We start from the raw sequence: 16,262 nt of genomic DNA, 5'->3' as shown, positions 1-16,262 counted from the left end.
TAATACAATACTGGTGTTGTGTCAGGATCCCTCAATGATTAAATGCCAGAGCCACTAGTAGGAAATTTCCTACTTCATCTGAATTTCTATGTATTTTCTTGGTGCTGATTTGCTTAAGAAAGTTTGTATAAAAAAGGCAGAGAGAGATCTATATTTAGCTTTCACTTGGTTATTCTTTACAACTATAAATGGCACAGTAATAAATTGTTTCTTAATTAGATATAGACAGTTGAAATAAGAACATTTTTACAGATAATAAACCACTAAAGTTCAGTGTAATCTAATAAATTAATGGTCAGAGTGAAAAAAGATCAAGCCAGTAAATTACAATTTGATGAAAAACAAAGAAAATGCTATATTGACATATAATCTCCTCCCTTACACAGACTTACTGTGGGCACAAAACAGCTGGTTAAAGTGACAATGATCATAAAAGCCCTTCCCATCACCACATCCAATAAGAATAGAAATGTTCATGCTTTAAAAAATAAAAAGTCAGTGAAAATCTTTTAGTTAGTTAGTTTCAGTTTCTTGAATGTGCTTATTGTGCTCCTAGGCCCATGTATTAATGGTTGTGTTTTCAGTTGTACAAAACAGAAAGGGACACACTGGCAACTTGAGGATTTAACAGCCCCCTGAAAAGCAAACTAAGTGATGCTACATGGAACACCTGACTAAACATACAGCACCACCCAAAATGTCAACAAACCCAGATATTATCAGACCTACAGGGGGAAGCAAGCTTCTGAGCCAAGGGCCATTCACTGACAATATCCTACCTCCCAGGGCTGTTAGCTTGAACAAGTCATTTGATCTGAACCACTGGAAAATTATGTGAGGAGAGAGGCTGTCTCTAAGCTGGCTAGGACCTGAACCCTTATAGGGCTTTATTTATTAAAAACCAACACCTTGAACTCAGAGGTGAAAGTGGGCCCGTACGGCATACCGGTAAGAAGTGGCCGCCGGTACCAGCCCCTTTTGCCCTGCACCCCGAGGGCTGCCGATGGGGGGAGGAAAGGGGCAGCTGCCCTGGGGCCCGAGCCCTTTAAATCACCGCCAGAGCCCCGGGCAGCGTGGAAGGACTGGCTGGGGGAGGCTGCATTTGATAGCCATCGGATGTTGTTACCCCATACCCTTTTATCTTACTTTCACCCCTGCTTGAACTACTATTAGCAGCAGACTGCAAACCTCTGCTGAGGACGGTGTAACATGTTACAAGCGAGACGCCACTCTGAGAATGGAAGCTCCATATTACATGGAAGCATTGAGAGTGATAGTCAGTTGCTGCCCCATCCAGAGCAGTGACAAAGATATGGAGATCTGTGATCATGCCTGCATCCAAGAGAAGAGGTTGTCAAGAAGAGGAGATAAAAGAAAAGCTCAGTTGACCAGAACCTCCCTGTGGCTGCATGGCTGTGTATGCTGCTAGCAGGCAAAATGCAAGGCAGTGTGCATGCTGTGTCAGGTAGCTGCCCTCTGGGGACACTAGATGGAGGGTAGCAAAGGAAAGCACTACAGGTCTCCTCCTTCCCCTGGCTGATAAACACAAGGGATGGAATCTTGGCCCCACTGAATTCAGTAGGAGTCTTACCATTTTCTTTGAAGGAGCCAGGATTTCACCCAAGATGCAGAACTGAGTTCACAACATTTTGATGACACTGAAACCCAAACTATCTTAACTATCTCCTCCAGCAGGCTCTAGTACAGGTTAATCAAGAGTGATGACAAAACAGAATCCTATGGCATGGCACTTGAGACAGCTGTTGGGACAGATGAGCAGTCACAAAACACGGCCTCCCGCATCCTATCAGTTCACCTTCTGACACCTTCAAAACATAATTCCATCTTCTCTTACCAGGATCCACAATTTTATCAACATCCGATGGCTATCAAATGCAACCAACAGATCTAAAAAGCTCTAGCAAAGATATCTGGTCTTCCATCCATTGGGAAAAGATACCACCAATCCTGCCATTTACAAATCTAACCCCCCACTGAAAGGGCCCAAGAGAACATGAGGAAACCAGATAAAGCCAGAGCTACCATGCCACACCCTTCACAGTAGGGTTCTCTGACACAGGAAGGTCAGAGACATGGTGATAATTAGTCAGATTATTGGCATCCAGAGATGACTTCTTGAGCAGGGGCCTAAAAGTTGCTCATTTGAGCAGTGAAGGCGCCTTTCCTTCCCATATGGAGATGACGACACTATCCACCAATAACAGTTCTAACAGTCTTCCTGAATTCAACAGGAGGATTTTACTAGCCAGGTAGTACGCAGAACAAAATTCTTTAAAAACATTCTCTCTCTTGCAGCTTGCTGAACCCAAACACACACAGCCCTGGGCTAGTTAAGGCAGAGAACACAAAGTGAAACTGACTAAAACAAAAAGTGAAACTGCCCAAACTCAGGGCTGATCAAAGAGTAAATAAAAAGAGGGACTTTGACTTCACACTTGCACAAGGAACTAAAACCCTCTTCCCTTCCCACCTACACAGATTATCCAGATCTTGGATTCAGCCATGTGGGATTAAGCAGGGTCAATTATCTAGTTCATCCCATACTGGAAGAATGAGTAGAGCTTTGGTTCCAGAGTAGCTGAACCAGTGCAAACTAAGGTGGGGCAGAGGGTAGTAATTAATGCCAGTATAGGCTAGCAGGAATTTACCTCTCCTTGAAAGGAAGCAGGAGGAAGGGGAGGAATTATGTCTGAGAGGTGCTCTGAGTCAGAAGATCTCCCTGGGCTGCTTCTGGGGAGGTGCAGCTCATACCAGCCCCCTTTGCTCAGAGCTGTGCCTGAAGTCTAATTATAGCCCTTAAGGACTATGATTCCATTCAAGTTCTTACTGATATTTAACAGATAAGAAAGAATACAGCTAAATAGGCATTGCTCATGCAAATGTGGGAAAGGGCCCAGCATTTTGTGGCATGTGAGAGGCCTCTGAGGATTGGGCCCCTTTTTGGGGAGGGGAGCAGACAGGGAAAGAAAAAGCAAGAATTTCATTTCACAACTACCCCCAAATAAAAATGAACTAAAAGTTTAATCTTGCCCTGAAATCCTGGCATGCCTATAGTATTGGCAAAGGAAAACCAAATTAAGCATAGATGAATGGTGTCCCATACCAAATCTAATCACTTATTTTTAAATTTGGAAGGGCTTGAACAATTGAAAATATCTGGGTTGGGCTTAGAAAGAAATTCCACACATCCTTCTCATGCACCACAAGGGCATAGCTAACTATAATACATGGCACTGAAAAAAAAAGAAGGGGGAGAGGGATAGCTCAGTGGTTTGAGCATTAGCCTGCTGAACCTATGGCTGTGAGTTCAATCCTTGAGGGGGCCATTTAGAGATCTAAGGCAAAATCAGTACTTAGTCCTGCTAGTGAAGATAGGGGGCTGGACTCAATGCCTTTCCAGTTCTATAAGATAGGTATAGCTCCATATTATAAGGTAAAACAATAAAGAAATACAAAAGAAAAATTGTAAAAATCTACCTAACCCTTATGATGTAAATGAACAAATATGCACTTAGCACACACTTGTTTATAGTTTCTGCTGCAGGTAGGGTCAAGATACCATTATAATGGAATCAACTCTGTACATAACAGAAATATTTTTGTAATAAATAACTTTGGTGTGATAGCTAGATAAGGGAAACATTAAGTCTGACCGTGATCTCATTTCTCTCCTGTGTGAATTAGCAGTCACTACATTGAAGTCAATAGACATACACTCACACAAGTCTATTTTAAGCTTATGTAAAATGGGTGTAAGTAAGGAGAAACAGGCCATGGATTTCAGTCATACATGTGAATGACAAGAAACTTCTACATCTCTATAAAATATCTTTATTTCTCATGCTACAAAAGGGTGTGCTGTCAGAAGTTATTTTGTTTGTGAATATTTGATTTTGGTTTCATTCTGTGTTGTGATATAATAAATAGATTATATAACCCAACTACATTTTAATTGATACACAGTTTCTACTGTGGTCAATCTGAAAAACACATTGCCATATAGCCACAATTTTCCTACTGAAACATTTCCAGAATAAATATAAAATATGACTTTCTTTGCAGCATTTGGGGGGGACTGCAGGGAGCAAGAGAGTTAACAAGATAAAGGCTTTCATCTCTATACTGCCATTTCAATTTCAGTCCAGATCAGTCATGGACAAAAACTGTTACCATCTGATGGCTGTAATGGTCCCATGTGAAATGAGTCAATGGGCTCCAGTCCAATTTCCAATGGACAAGCACCCACATCACAAAAACAACCGCTCTTGCCACTAATTGAAACCATGCTCTGCGGTGGCTAAGGACTGACTGAGCAGAGACTGAACTACCCTCTCACAGAGGTCTCTCGAGGCATTGAATTGTGCTGGGGAGGAGCGATGGTCCAGTGGTTAGGGTGCTAACCTGGGCTACAAGAGATTGAGTTCAATTCACTGCTCAGCCAGAGTTCCTGTCTGACCTGTACAAGTCACTTAGGCCAAATCCTCAAAGGTATTTGAGGATCTGGGCCTTAATCAATCTGTGCCTCACTTCTCCACCTGCAAAACAGGGATAAAGGAAACTTCCCTACCTCACAGGAGTGTTGTGAGGTGTTCCGATACTATGGTGATGAAGGCCATATTAGATAGAGAGGAATAGGTAGGGCACATTGGTGGGCCATTGTGGGAAAGTTAGCATATGCGGTAGCAGTGCAATCTCTCTGTTTATTTTTAACTGTGTAACCAAGGTGCCTCGAAGCCTCAACCAAGATCAGGGCACCATCGTGCTAGCACTGTACATACACATAGTTAATGGAGACAGTCCCTGTTTTTAAGATAAGAGCGACAAAAGGTAGGAGAGGAAATAGAAGCACAGACATACCTCTGTCCAAGCTTACATAGCCAACAATGGCCACAACTAGGAATATAAACCTGGTTTCCTGATTCCCTGTCCTGTGACCTTATCCACTAGATCATAGTCTCATGTATTGTCATTCAGCACTTTTTACTAACACTGACCTTAGTGTCACTGTCCATATAAATTCTAGTCAATTAAAAAAGGAGTTAAATTTTAAATCCTCCATTTGTCCATTAATTTCTCTGCCAAACTGTGTTGTCCCTATTTTAAAAAATGCATTTCTTCCCTTGTTTTTACCTAAAAAGACCGACACAAATAACAAGTGGAACAGACAAGATGACTATACAAAATGCCATCAAATTCACAAAGTGAGAACATTAGAAAGAATAAAGCCTCCCCCGCCCCACCCCCCCAATCACCACCCCAGCTCAGTTATAGCAATCTGAAGTGCTATCATAACAATAGCTGGGACAATATTTTTAGACAAAATTTTGGCTTAAGTTGAAAGCATCCTTTACAAACAAACAAAACAAACAATAAATCATCTACCGTGGACAGAATAAAAGAAATATAAAAACATCCCAACCCAACCCCCCGCAACCACACACCAAATCTAACCAAGTCCATCTATCACTAAGCTTATGTCACAAGCCAGCTCACAAAGAGCATAACTTCATCACACACTAAAACAAGATAACTGCAGCTTCCAACTACAAAAATACAATATAGGGATGCAGTACAAGGCCTAAGGGCAAATGGACAAGGTTGTCTGGCCAATATGTTAAACTCACCCACCCACCCACATTCCTATATATAATTTTCCTTAATTTACCAAATAAAGTTGGAAGCCTCCAAAACAAACACTGTATTTAAGATATCAGCTCCTCACAAGGATAAGCCATCAGCAATAATACTACAAAGAGACAGATTCTGATCCTCTAACTAAAAAATGTAAAAAAAAAAATCTATTTTTTTTTCTTCACCAAAAAAACGGGGTTAATTGTAAAACAAGGTACTTCTCAACATGGGTAAAGGTATCAGCATCTGTCCCAATGCCAGATTTCTTGTGCTCACGGACACAGAGACACACACCAGGCACCATCCCTACTGTCTTTCTAACAGATTTGATCTTGTGAGGCAGAAGAGGACTGTGATGGATCAGAATCCAGGTTGAGTCAGAGTGAGATTCTTGTCTATTTCAAATCGCTATACGCTTGTAAGCATGGGCACACTTGAGATAATTTAATTCTATTTGTCTTTTTAAATGACTAATATTTATTAACCCCAGTGGCTTTTGAATATTTTTTAGGACTTTAAAAATATTAGATTTCACCTGTTGTTTCAGTTGAAAAAATAAAAGACTATTCATTCATTCACTTATATCACATGGAGACAAAGCTTTGTTAGCACTAATAAGTATTTTTCATGAAAGCACAATCCAAAGAGATTTGCATCCATAGTCTTTTAAATGAATTTATATCAACACACTCTTTGGTAAAGCAAAACAATGAACTTTAATATATATTAACCACCAGGGGGAGCTTCTACAGCCTCTGGAACAGTGGTTCTCAACCTTTCCAAACTACTGTACCCCTTTCAGGAGCCTGATTTGTCTTGCGTACTCCAAGTTTCACCTCACTTAAAAACTACTTGCTTACAAAATCAGACATAAAACACTAAAGTGTCACAGCACACTGTTACTGAGAAATTTCTTACTTTCTTATTTTTACCATTTAATTATAAAAATAATTGATTGGAATATAAATATTGTACTTACATTTCAGTATGATACTTGAGCCTGTTTTGCACTTCTAAGCCTTATCTGAAGCCTGAGTCCCAAGCAGCAGGGCTGAAGCATATAACTGAGCTTGTCAGGACCCCCTATGGCATGGAACCTGAAGTATTTGCCCTGCCTGCCACACCCTAATGCCAGCCCTGCACTTGCGCCGCCCCCCCAACCTGTCCCGTGACCCTCATTGGGGGCTGCAACCCCCAGGTTGAGAAACACTAATCTAGAATAGTTGAGTACCCCTTTGAAGGCCTGTGAGTACCCCTAGGTGTACATGCGTTCCCCTATTTGAGAACCACTGCTCTAGAAAAGAACAGAAACGTGACAAAAAACAAGTTTAGCTTAAGGGCTACAGAGTTGAAACTTTGTAGATTCCCTATTTCATCCTAAGCTTTGTGAGCAATCAAAACTTGCTTATATTTTGTTTCCCCTACCAAAGAGAGCTAGTGAAATATTTTAGACACAGCATGATTAAGGCTGATAAAAATTAAGTGATTAAAAGTTAAAGGGGTCTCCTCTCACCTTGATATAGCGGTGTAACTTGCATAGATGCTAAGGGAAGTTACTTGCTTGGATCAAAGGGAGAGTGAGGGCACTTTAGTTATCTATCTCATACAGAGAAAAAAGCAGGCATACTTAATTTTGTAATCAAAACAGACCACCCTACAGGATTTAAACTCAGAAGGCCAAATTCTCAGCAGGAAGAAAATGACATATATATATAGTGATTTCAACAGAGCTACCTCAATTTACCTCATTGGAGGATTGGTCCCACATGCTTCTCACCAACACAGATAGACAATCCATCCAGTAGGCTACAAAGCCTGAGTTTAGAGTCAAACATTTGCAAGTGTTAAATTGACCCCAAGAGTGAGATCCTCTATTATTCCATGAATTCAAGAAAAACAAATTGAGAACCATGCATAAACATTAAGAAGAGTATGTATATGCTATAATTTTTTAAAGGAATTTCCTAGTTGATACCAGATACATAAAAATCACAAAAATAAGATTTAGTTTTTACAATGAGAGAAATGTGAAGAAACTGGATTTTTATATTTCTAAAAGTTATGCAGGACCTTTCTCAATAACGAGCCCATTTAGTATTATTATATTATTATTTAAGAGTGCTGGACACAAATGCAATGGTTTGGTTCTTGTGACAATGCTCTGGTTCCAGATCAGGGTCCTGGCTACCATGCGGATAGATGTAACAGCAATGCTTTTGTTCTCACTTAGCCAGACTCAGTATCCTGACTTCCTATGAAAAATAATATGCACGACTATTTACCTAATAAGCTATATTTTCTCCATATATAATGTAAATACAAGTGTCTCAGGTATACAAGGGCCTATCTTTACCAATTTAAAAACAAACCAGTCTAACATAATATTGACTGGCTATCAGCTGGCTAAACATTGCTGACTGGAGTCTAATGGGGTAGTGTTTCCAGAGTCTAACACTACTTGCTCTACGAGCATTAGACACTCAAACTATTACAAGTATCCAGTGTCAAAGCACTTGGCGTCTTTCACAGTAGTAATACACTGGAGCTGAGACAAGGAGGAGTAGAAAGAGTGGGGGTAAGAGGTGAGTTACAAGGTACGAGTTGGAATAGGGAAAGGGGCAGAAGAGTGAAGAGAAGGTAAGAGATAACAGAGAAGGCGAGGAAAAAACAAAACAGAGGAGGCAAGAAAAAGAAGGGGCAGAGACATGTGACCTGCCATAAACCGAATCTCTTGTCAGTTACAGAAAAGAAATTTTGCATACAGAACAGACCTGTCAAATACAGGGAAGCAGCAGGATTGATGGAGGGAAAATTCTGACCGAAGCTGTAGAAATGTTTTTCTTACATCAGCACATTTCTGAAATGAACTATGGAAATAAAGAGAGGCAGGGTCCAAATACATAATAATACTTTGAGGAGTCACTTGTCAATAATGACAGCAAAGACCCCAAGGGAAGCGAGTAAATCAGCATTGCTCCCTTTTTACACATAAGGAAACTGAGCCTCAGGGAGGAGGCAGTTATATGGCAAGGCCACACTGTAAATCGTTCACAGAGCTGGGATGAGAACAGTGAAGTCCTTCTTTGCTCCCAACCTTTTGCACAAGCCATTAGATTTTGCAGCTTCCCTCTTGTAGCAGAATCAGCAATGGGAACTTTCTGAACATTATCCAGCATGAGCAGTGTGTCACATTCACTGATGCTATACAGCTTGTAGCTCATATCTCAAAATGGTGCTTAATTGATTTTCAATCTTCAAAAAAAAATAATGGAAGTGACACTCTATCCAGACTTAACTGAATGACTGCTAAAATGCCATGTTTTAAAGCTGAGACCTGCAAGAACTGCAAGAGACCCACTGTATCTCCTTTTTTTAGTAATCTGCTAAAAGCTAACTTTCAGTATCACAAGTAAGTCATTGTGTGCAAGAAAAGACCACTGTCTCTACTACTGCTGCACACAATAACTATTCTGCAGTATCCAATACTGGAGTGGAAACTCCTCACTGCCAATGTAATGTGATTATGCATTATGGAGAATGCCCATTTAGTGCTACAGACAGTAAGAAAAATGACTAGTGAAAAAAACAACATCCCACCATATTTACTTTCTCACTATCCAGTAGTGTTCACATTTAAAAGAAAGAAAGAACAAAAGGAAGAAAGAGGTATACTGTGTAAATTTATTATATATATATATATATATATATATATATATACATACATACACACACACACACACACACACACACACACACAGTGGGAGATTAATTTATAGGTCACCATGCAAATTTAATGTATTTCAAAGATTGTTAATGATCACACAACAGGGGATCTGCATAAATCCCAATGTCATGAAACAGAAGGCACATCTGCAGTGGAGTATATATATTTTGAGGCAGATCTAGACATAGAATGTCTGTGTTACCCAGGGCCACCCAGAGGATTCAGGGGGCCTGGGGCAAAGCGGGGGAGCTGCAGTGCTTGTACTCACCCGGTGGTGGTCCGGATCTTCGGCAGCATTTCGGCGGCGGGGGGCCCTTTAGTTGCTCCACGTCTTCGGCAGCACTGAAGGGCCCCCCCGCAGCCAAAATTCTGCTGAAGACCCGGACCGTCACCGGGCCAGGGCTCATGTGGGGTCAAGGGCCTGGAGCAAATTGCCCCACTTGCCCCCCTCTCTGGGCGGCCCTGGTGTTACAGCACCAATCTTTCTTCAAGTTATTGGTCTTGGACAAGAGATGCTGTGAATAGATCTTCTTGAGGCTGGGGTAAGCATTCCAGCAAGTTTCCTGAAGTCTCTCCTCCTACCATCATAGACTCATAGACTTTAAGGTCAGAAGGGACCATTATGATCATCTAGTCTGACCTCCTGCACAATGCAGGCCACAGAATCTCACTCATCCACTTCAATAACAAACCCCTAACCTATGTCTGAGTTATTGAAGTCCTCAAATTGAGGTTTGAAGACCTCAAGCTGCAGAGAATCCTCCAGCAAGTGACCCGTGCCCCAGGCTGCAGAGGAAGGCGAAAAACCTCCAGAGCCTCTGCCAATCTGCCCTGGAGGAAAATTCCTTCCCAACCCCAAATATGGCGATCAGTTAAACCCTGAGCATGTGGCAAGACCCACCAGCCAGCACCCAGGAAAGAATTCTCTGTAGTAACTCAGATCCCATCCCATCTAACATCCCATCATAGACCACTGGGCATACTTACCTGCTGATAATCAAAGATCAATTGCCAAAATTAGGCTATCCCATCATACCATCCCCTCCATAAACTTATCAAGCTTAGTCTTAAAGCCAGATATGTCTTTTGCCCCCACTGCTCCCCTTGGAAGGCTGTTCCAGAACTTCACTCCTCTAATGGTTAGAAACCTTCATCTAATTTCAAGTCTAAACTTCCTAGTGTCTAGTTTATATCCATTTGTTCTTGTGTCCACATTGGCACTAAGCTTAAATCATTGCTTTTGTTGCTGTGGATTAAGTCTGAGCTAACTGTTCTATTTATTCTAGGCACTGGCATACCTTGGAGATGCCAGAGGCTGCATTGGTGAAGAAGATAGTTGACACTGAAGTCCCATGGTGTTTCCTGATCTCTCCACTTGGAGTCATGTGTGTGTTAAAGAAGAGTCACAATATTGAACTCTGAAGGCCTTCACACAGTAAGGCGGACACATGCTCATCGTGATTGCCTGTGTATGAGGTCAGACTGAAACCAGAATAGTGCTGTTCAACCCATTCCCCCAGCAAAAGCTTTGAGCTAAAATATCAAAGGGGTTGAAAGATGGAGCAGCAGAAGCATGGAGATTTGACCTTTGTCCATGGCAAGAAATACATTTTGAACAGGTTGCTGCAGTGGTGTGTACCAGTTCATTTGGTGCATTTTAATGTGGGATGTGTTTAGTTCAAGTCTTTGCTAAAATGTTATCTATGGCTGCAGTAACATTAGAAGATCCTTATCCAGGTACTACAGTATTTGCTTTAAGAGCAAATAAAGATGCAGTCTGCAACAATAACAGCCAGACCAAGAGTGGTTCTTTTTCAGGTGCCCAGACAATGAACATAGGGGGCGGGGAATGCGCAGAGACTATTCCTGCCTTGCATATCCCATGCAACTGCACAGTAATTTGCACCAATACAACAATTTACAGAATCACGGTGAAATAGATTAACCTCCAAATGCATCCCCATTAAAATGTTTCTGATTTCAGGTCATTGTGCATATACCCTAAAAGAGCCAATGACCCTCTCCTACAGGCATGATAACCTCAAGACTGTCAGGATGATCTCTTCCCAGATGGGAGTTCCTCACTCCTTTCCATCAACAGACTGGCCTGAGACCAAATCCAGAGCTGGCAACCACTTCAGAATATGTTTATAGAGCGTTAACCATTTAGCCATGATCTTCACCATAATGCGCATCTCTTATATCTTTTGCTGCCAAAATATGACATCAGGAGGGATGGAAGACAGTTCATTTCTCAGCAGCTACCACAAATATCCTAAATATATATATTTTCCTTTCTGAATCTCTGAGAGAGAGAGATCTGACCTAGAATATAATGAAAGGGCATTTGATTCAAATTTTGTATCCAATGTTTTTTCTTACTTGGTTTGTTTATCTTCTTCTAAAAGAAAGTCAACATCGGCCAATCTGATTGGGCAACCTTACTATACTGCAGAGTCATCAGTACAGACTGGACAACAAATTGTCCCTTCTGGTTTTGTGGCAAAGGTTGAAAAGTATCTGGTGGTAACTTTCTATATGGATTTTCTTCTTGTCAGTAGAAACCATAACAGATATCAGCCTCTCCAGAGTCCAATGCTTCAGTCACCCTGTTCATATGCTTACCCCGTGTTTTTTAAATCAAATTCAGACCCTTCTGGATCTTCAAGGCATAGTTTACATAATTGGTCAAATTTTCCAAAAAGGCACCCTCGATTTGCAGACATAAATGGGGCTTGCATTTTTGCATCTGCAACAGAGCTGTGGGCACAAATTAGCATGCTTCTACGTCTAATCTTCTGCTTGCCATGCAAATTATATAGTCAAGGGTGCGAGTGTTCAGACTTCAGACCACAACTGAAATGCATTTGCAAAAGTGTAAGCGCAAGTTGTATAAACAAGAAAATAGGCCAGGACTCTGCCCTTCTGAAAATTTACCCCATAGTGTCATGCATTTATCATCAATAGGCTCTCATAAAAACTTAAGGGAAAAAATTCCCCCTCCCAGATGACTTCAGTAGGGTGAGAACACCTTTCACCTTAAAAACCTCATATACCCAAGCCTGAAACCTCTCTTCTCCTTCCTACACCAAGCTCAGAGCCCAGCAGGATCTGGAACCTCTAATCAACTCCCCGCCTCCAGGCTCCAAATCCTTCCTTGCTCCAAGATAATTCCCCCAAGACTTATAACTCATCCCTGTCACCCAAACTCTAGATTCAGAAATCCCTCCTCCAGGCCAGAACCCTTCTCCTGCCCATTTCAGTAAGTCCACAGCTCCCACCTTTGTCCCCCAGATTCTTGACATTAACTTCAGCTCAGAAACCCTTAAAGACCGTCCGCCCAACTCAACCTGCCAGCTCAGAAAACCTCTACCTGTTGCTAGGCCTGTAGAAGCAGAAGCAGAGGCAGCCGGGCTAGACTGTGGCTCCAGCCAGCAATTCTCTTCCTTTTGGGAAGCTAAAATTGAATTAGTCCAATTGTATTGCAGGCATCAGGAACCTCCTAGGGGCAGTAGGTGGTACTGCACATTGCAACTCGGCAGCCACACCATACACACTACACAGGCCTGGTCTACACTAGGCGTTTAAATCGGTTTTAGGAGCATAAAACCGATTTAACGCCAAAACCGTCCACACTAGGAGGCACCTTATATCGATTTTAATGGCTCTTTAAACCGGTTTCTGTACTCCTCCCTAACGAGAGGAGTAACGCTAGTATCGGTATTAACATATCGGATTAGGGTTAGTGTGGACGCTGATCGACGGTATTGGCCTCCGGGAGCTATCCCACAGTGCACCAGTGACCGCTCTGGACCGCAATCTGAACTCGGATGCAGTGGTCAGGTAAACAGGAAAAGCCCCGCGAACTTTTGAATATTTCCTGTTTGCCCAGCGTGGAGCTCCGATCAGCACGGGTGGCGATGCAGTCCGAAATCAAAATAAAAAAAAGAGCTCCCGCATGGACCATGCGGATGTGATCGCTGTAAGGGCAGGCAAATCCGTTCTATCCGTTCTATCAGCGCTCCGTTACAGAAGATGAAATTCAGAATCCTTTTTTAAAAATCTCCTGACAGACGCCATAGCAGGGACTCAGCGCACTGCAGCGTGACAAGCGTAACGGAAAGCCAAAGAATCAAATGGATGCGCATGGACTGGAGGACTGAAGCTATCCCACAGTTCCTGCAGCCTCCTAAAATTATTTGCATTCTTGGCTGAGCTCCAAATGCTTCTAGGGTCAAACACAGTGCCCGCGGGTCAGGGCATAGCTTGGCAATCTACTCACCCACCCCCACCCACCCCCAGAAGCGAAAGGTAAAACAATCCTCTGACTCTTTTACATGTCACCCTATCTTTACTGAATGCTGCAGATAGACGCGATAGTGCAGCACTCAACACCAACATCCTTGCTGGCCCCGTCATGGGCGGCTGATGGTACAATACGATGGAAATCCATCCTCATCATCAGCATAAGCTGATCGTGCAAAAAGATGGAAATCCATCCTCATCATCAGCCTCAGCTGATGGTACAAAAGGACTGGTAACCGTCCTCGTCATCAGCCTATTGGCCCTAATTTTTTCTGGTGGATGGATGGTGCAATATGGCTGGTAACCATCCTCATCATAGCAACAGGGGGCTGAGCTCCATCAGCCCCCACCCTTCATGTGTAAAGAAAAGATTCAGTTGCCCCTGGACTAGCAGTGGGATGCTGGGCTTCTCTCCTACACACTGCTTAATGTCCTGTCTGGACTATCATAGCAGCTGGAGGCTGCCTTCCACTCATTTCTCACTAACAAGTCAGTGTGTCTTATTCCTGCATTCTTTATTAATTCATCACACAAGTGGGGGGACAATGCTACGGTAGCCAAGAAAGGCTGGGGGAAGAACGGAATCAACAGGTGGGGTTGTTACAGGAGCACCCCCTGTGAATAGCATACAGATAATAATTTCTGCGGGCTCTGACACAGAGCAGGTGGTTCTCTAGCACACTTGCCTATATTAGGCAGCACTGATTCTATTTTTTGATACCAAAAAGGAGGGATTGACTCAGGGAGTCATTCCCAATTTTTGCTTTTGCGCCCCTGGCTGATCGGCCAGGGGCACTTATGACAGCAGCCAATGGTACAAAACGATGGAAGGTACAATATGGCTAGTAACCACTCTTGGCTTTTGCGCCCCTGGCTGATTGACCAGGGGCACTAGCAGCAAATGGTACAAAAGGACTGGTAGCCATGATCATCCTCAGTTCCAATTTATGGAAGGGTTTGGATGGTGCAATATGGCTAGTAACCATCTCTGCTGTCATGCAAAAGCAAAAGCATGCTTCTGTGTAGCGCTGCTGAATCGCCTCTGTGAGCGGCATCTAGTACACATACGGTGAGAGTCACAAACGGCAAAAAAAGCTCCATGATTGCCATGCTATGGCATCTGCCAGGGCAATCCAGGGGAAAAAGGCGCGAAATGCTTGTCTGCCGTTGCTTTCCCAGACGAAGGAGTGACTGACGACATTTACCCAGAACCACCCGCAACAATGATTTTTGCCCCATCAGGCACTGGGATCTCAACCCGGAAGTTCCAAGGGGCGGGGGAGGCTGCGGGAACTATGGGATAGCTAGGGAATAGCTACCCACAGTGCAACGCTCCAGAAATCGACGCTAGCCTCGGACCATGGACGCACACCACCGATTTAATGTGTTTAGTGTGGCCGCGCGCACTCGATTTTATAAAATCTGTTTTACAAAACCGGTTTATGCAAATTCGGAATAGTCCCGTAGTGTAGACGTACCCACAGTGTCTAGTATAGGCTGATCGCTGGGGCTTAGCCACCCCACAAGACTCTAGTGACCAGCTGCCTCTGATGCTATACCCTTCACTGCATCACAGAAAAGAAAAATGGAGAAAGCCTAGTAGATCCCATGCCCAGGCCGGTACAGAAATGCTCCTCCCAATGCTTTAGTACTTTTAAATATCACAAGCACAGGAACTTACCCCACTTCTCTTAGGACTGTCTGTAAGTCAGTGGGATTTGAGGGTGTTTAGCAGCTCACAGAAACCAATCAGCATCCCTCAATCCTTCAGCCTCTCTGCTGAGGCAGGTACCAAGGGTGTCAGTTATGGGACTTTTTGCAACATGGAGATCTGTCCACCGTAAATTACCTGAGTCCACCAAATATATTTTATAGGATATCAATCATCATACATGAACAGTAAGATAACTACTGATCTAAGTTGGAGATACAGGTGTAACCTTTGACGTGAAAGTCTTCATATTTCCCTACAGATTCCCTGAACGATTCCATCCCGCTGAAATACTCTCAGCACAGCATATGGATGTGTTGAAACCTTATTAGTCATGTTGCCTGGAGCCTCATTTTGCCACCCTTTCTTGTGTTGAGTAGTAGGTAGTTATGTGAGCAGTCCCACTGAAGCTGATGTGACTGCTCAGATACATACTGCTCCATGTGAGTTATGGAGGCAGTACAAAGCCCTTAAATAGGATCTGTTGTGTGTTTTGAGAATCTGCTCTAACTGTGTCCAAGTATTGAGAGTAGGACTCAGTGTCTTGAGCATCAAGATTCTTTGGCCAAGGTTCAGGTCAAGTATTGTAGACCCTACACCTCCTTGGCCAAAGGAATTGGATGATATTTATTCTCTTCTTCAAACCAGGGTGGCAGAGCTAAAAACAGAAACATGTTTTATTATGCATGTATAGGTTTTGTGTTGTTACAATCAAGCTGTTTTTACAGTCCAAGTCTATTCATTCATGTTTGTCAACAGAGTAGCAGTTTCAATACATAGATATTAAAACAAAAACAAAAAAAGCGGCTAAACAAGCTAAGATTTTATAAAGAATTCCTGAAGTTATTTAAAACAACATAGTCATTCTGA

At 42.6% G+C, this 16,262-nt stretch overlaps 1 protein-coding gene across 7 annotated transcripts in view; it reads right to left on the bottom strand.

The window, feature by feature from the left end:
* Nucleotides 1-16,262, bottom strand: part of COBL (cordon-bleu WH2 repeat protein) — a 268,039-nt gene that overhangs the window by 211,860 nt on the left and 39,917 nt on the right. Inside the window, exon 1 of one of the 7 annotated variants that reach the window (XM_045004530.1) lies at nt 1,856-2,007. The exons of 5 other annotated variants lie outside the window; for them this stretch is intronic. The gene's annotated coding sequence lies outside the window, so the exon portion shown is untranslated. Of the gene's footprint in view, nt 1-1,591; nt 1,749-1,855; nt 2,008-16,262 lie in introns of those variants that run through there. One more of the 7 variants, XM_045004531.1, reaches the window with a different exon arrangement.

Source organism: Mauremys mutica, chromosome 2 (assembly GCF_020497125.1).
Source record: "Mauremys mutica isolate MM-2020 ecotype Southern chromosome 2, ASM2049712v1, whole genome shotgun sequence".
In the NCBI taxonomy this organism is placed as follows: Eukaryota; Metazoa; Chordata; order Testudines; family Geoemydidae; genus Mauremys; species Mauremys mutica.
Note: the sequence above shows the minus strand (reverse complement) of the source record. Positions and strands in the feature narration are given on the sequence as shown.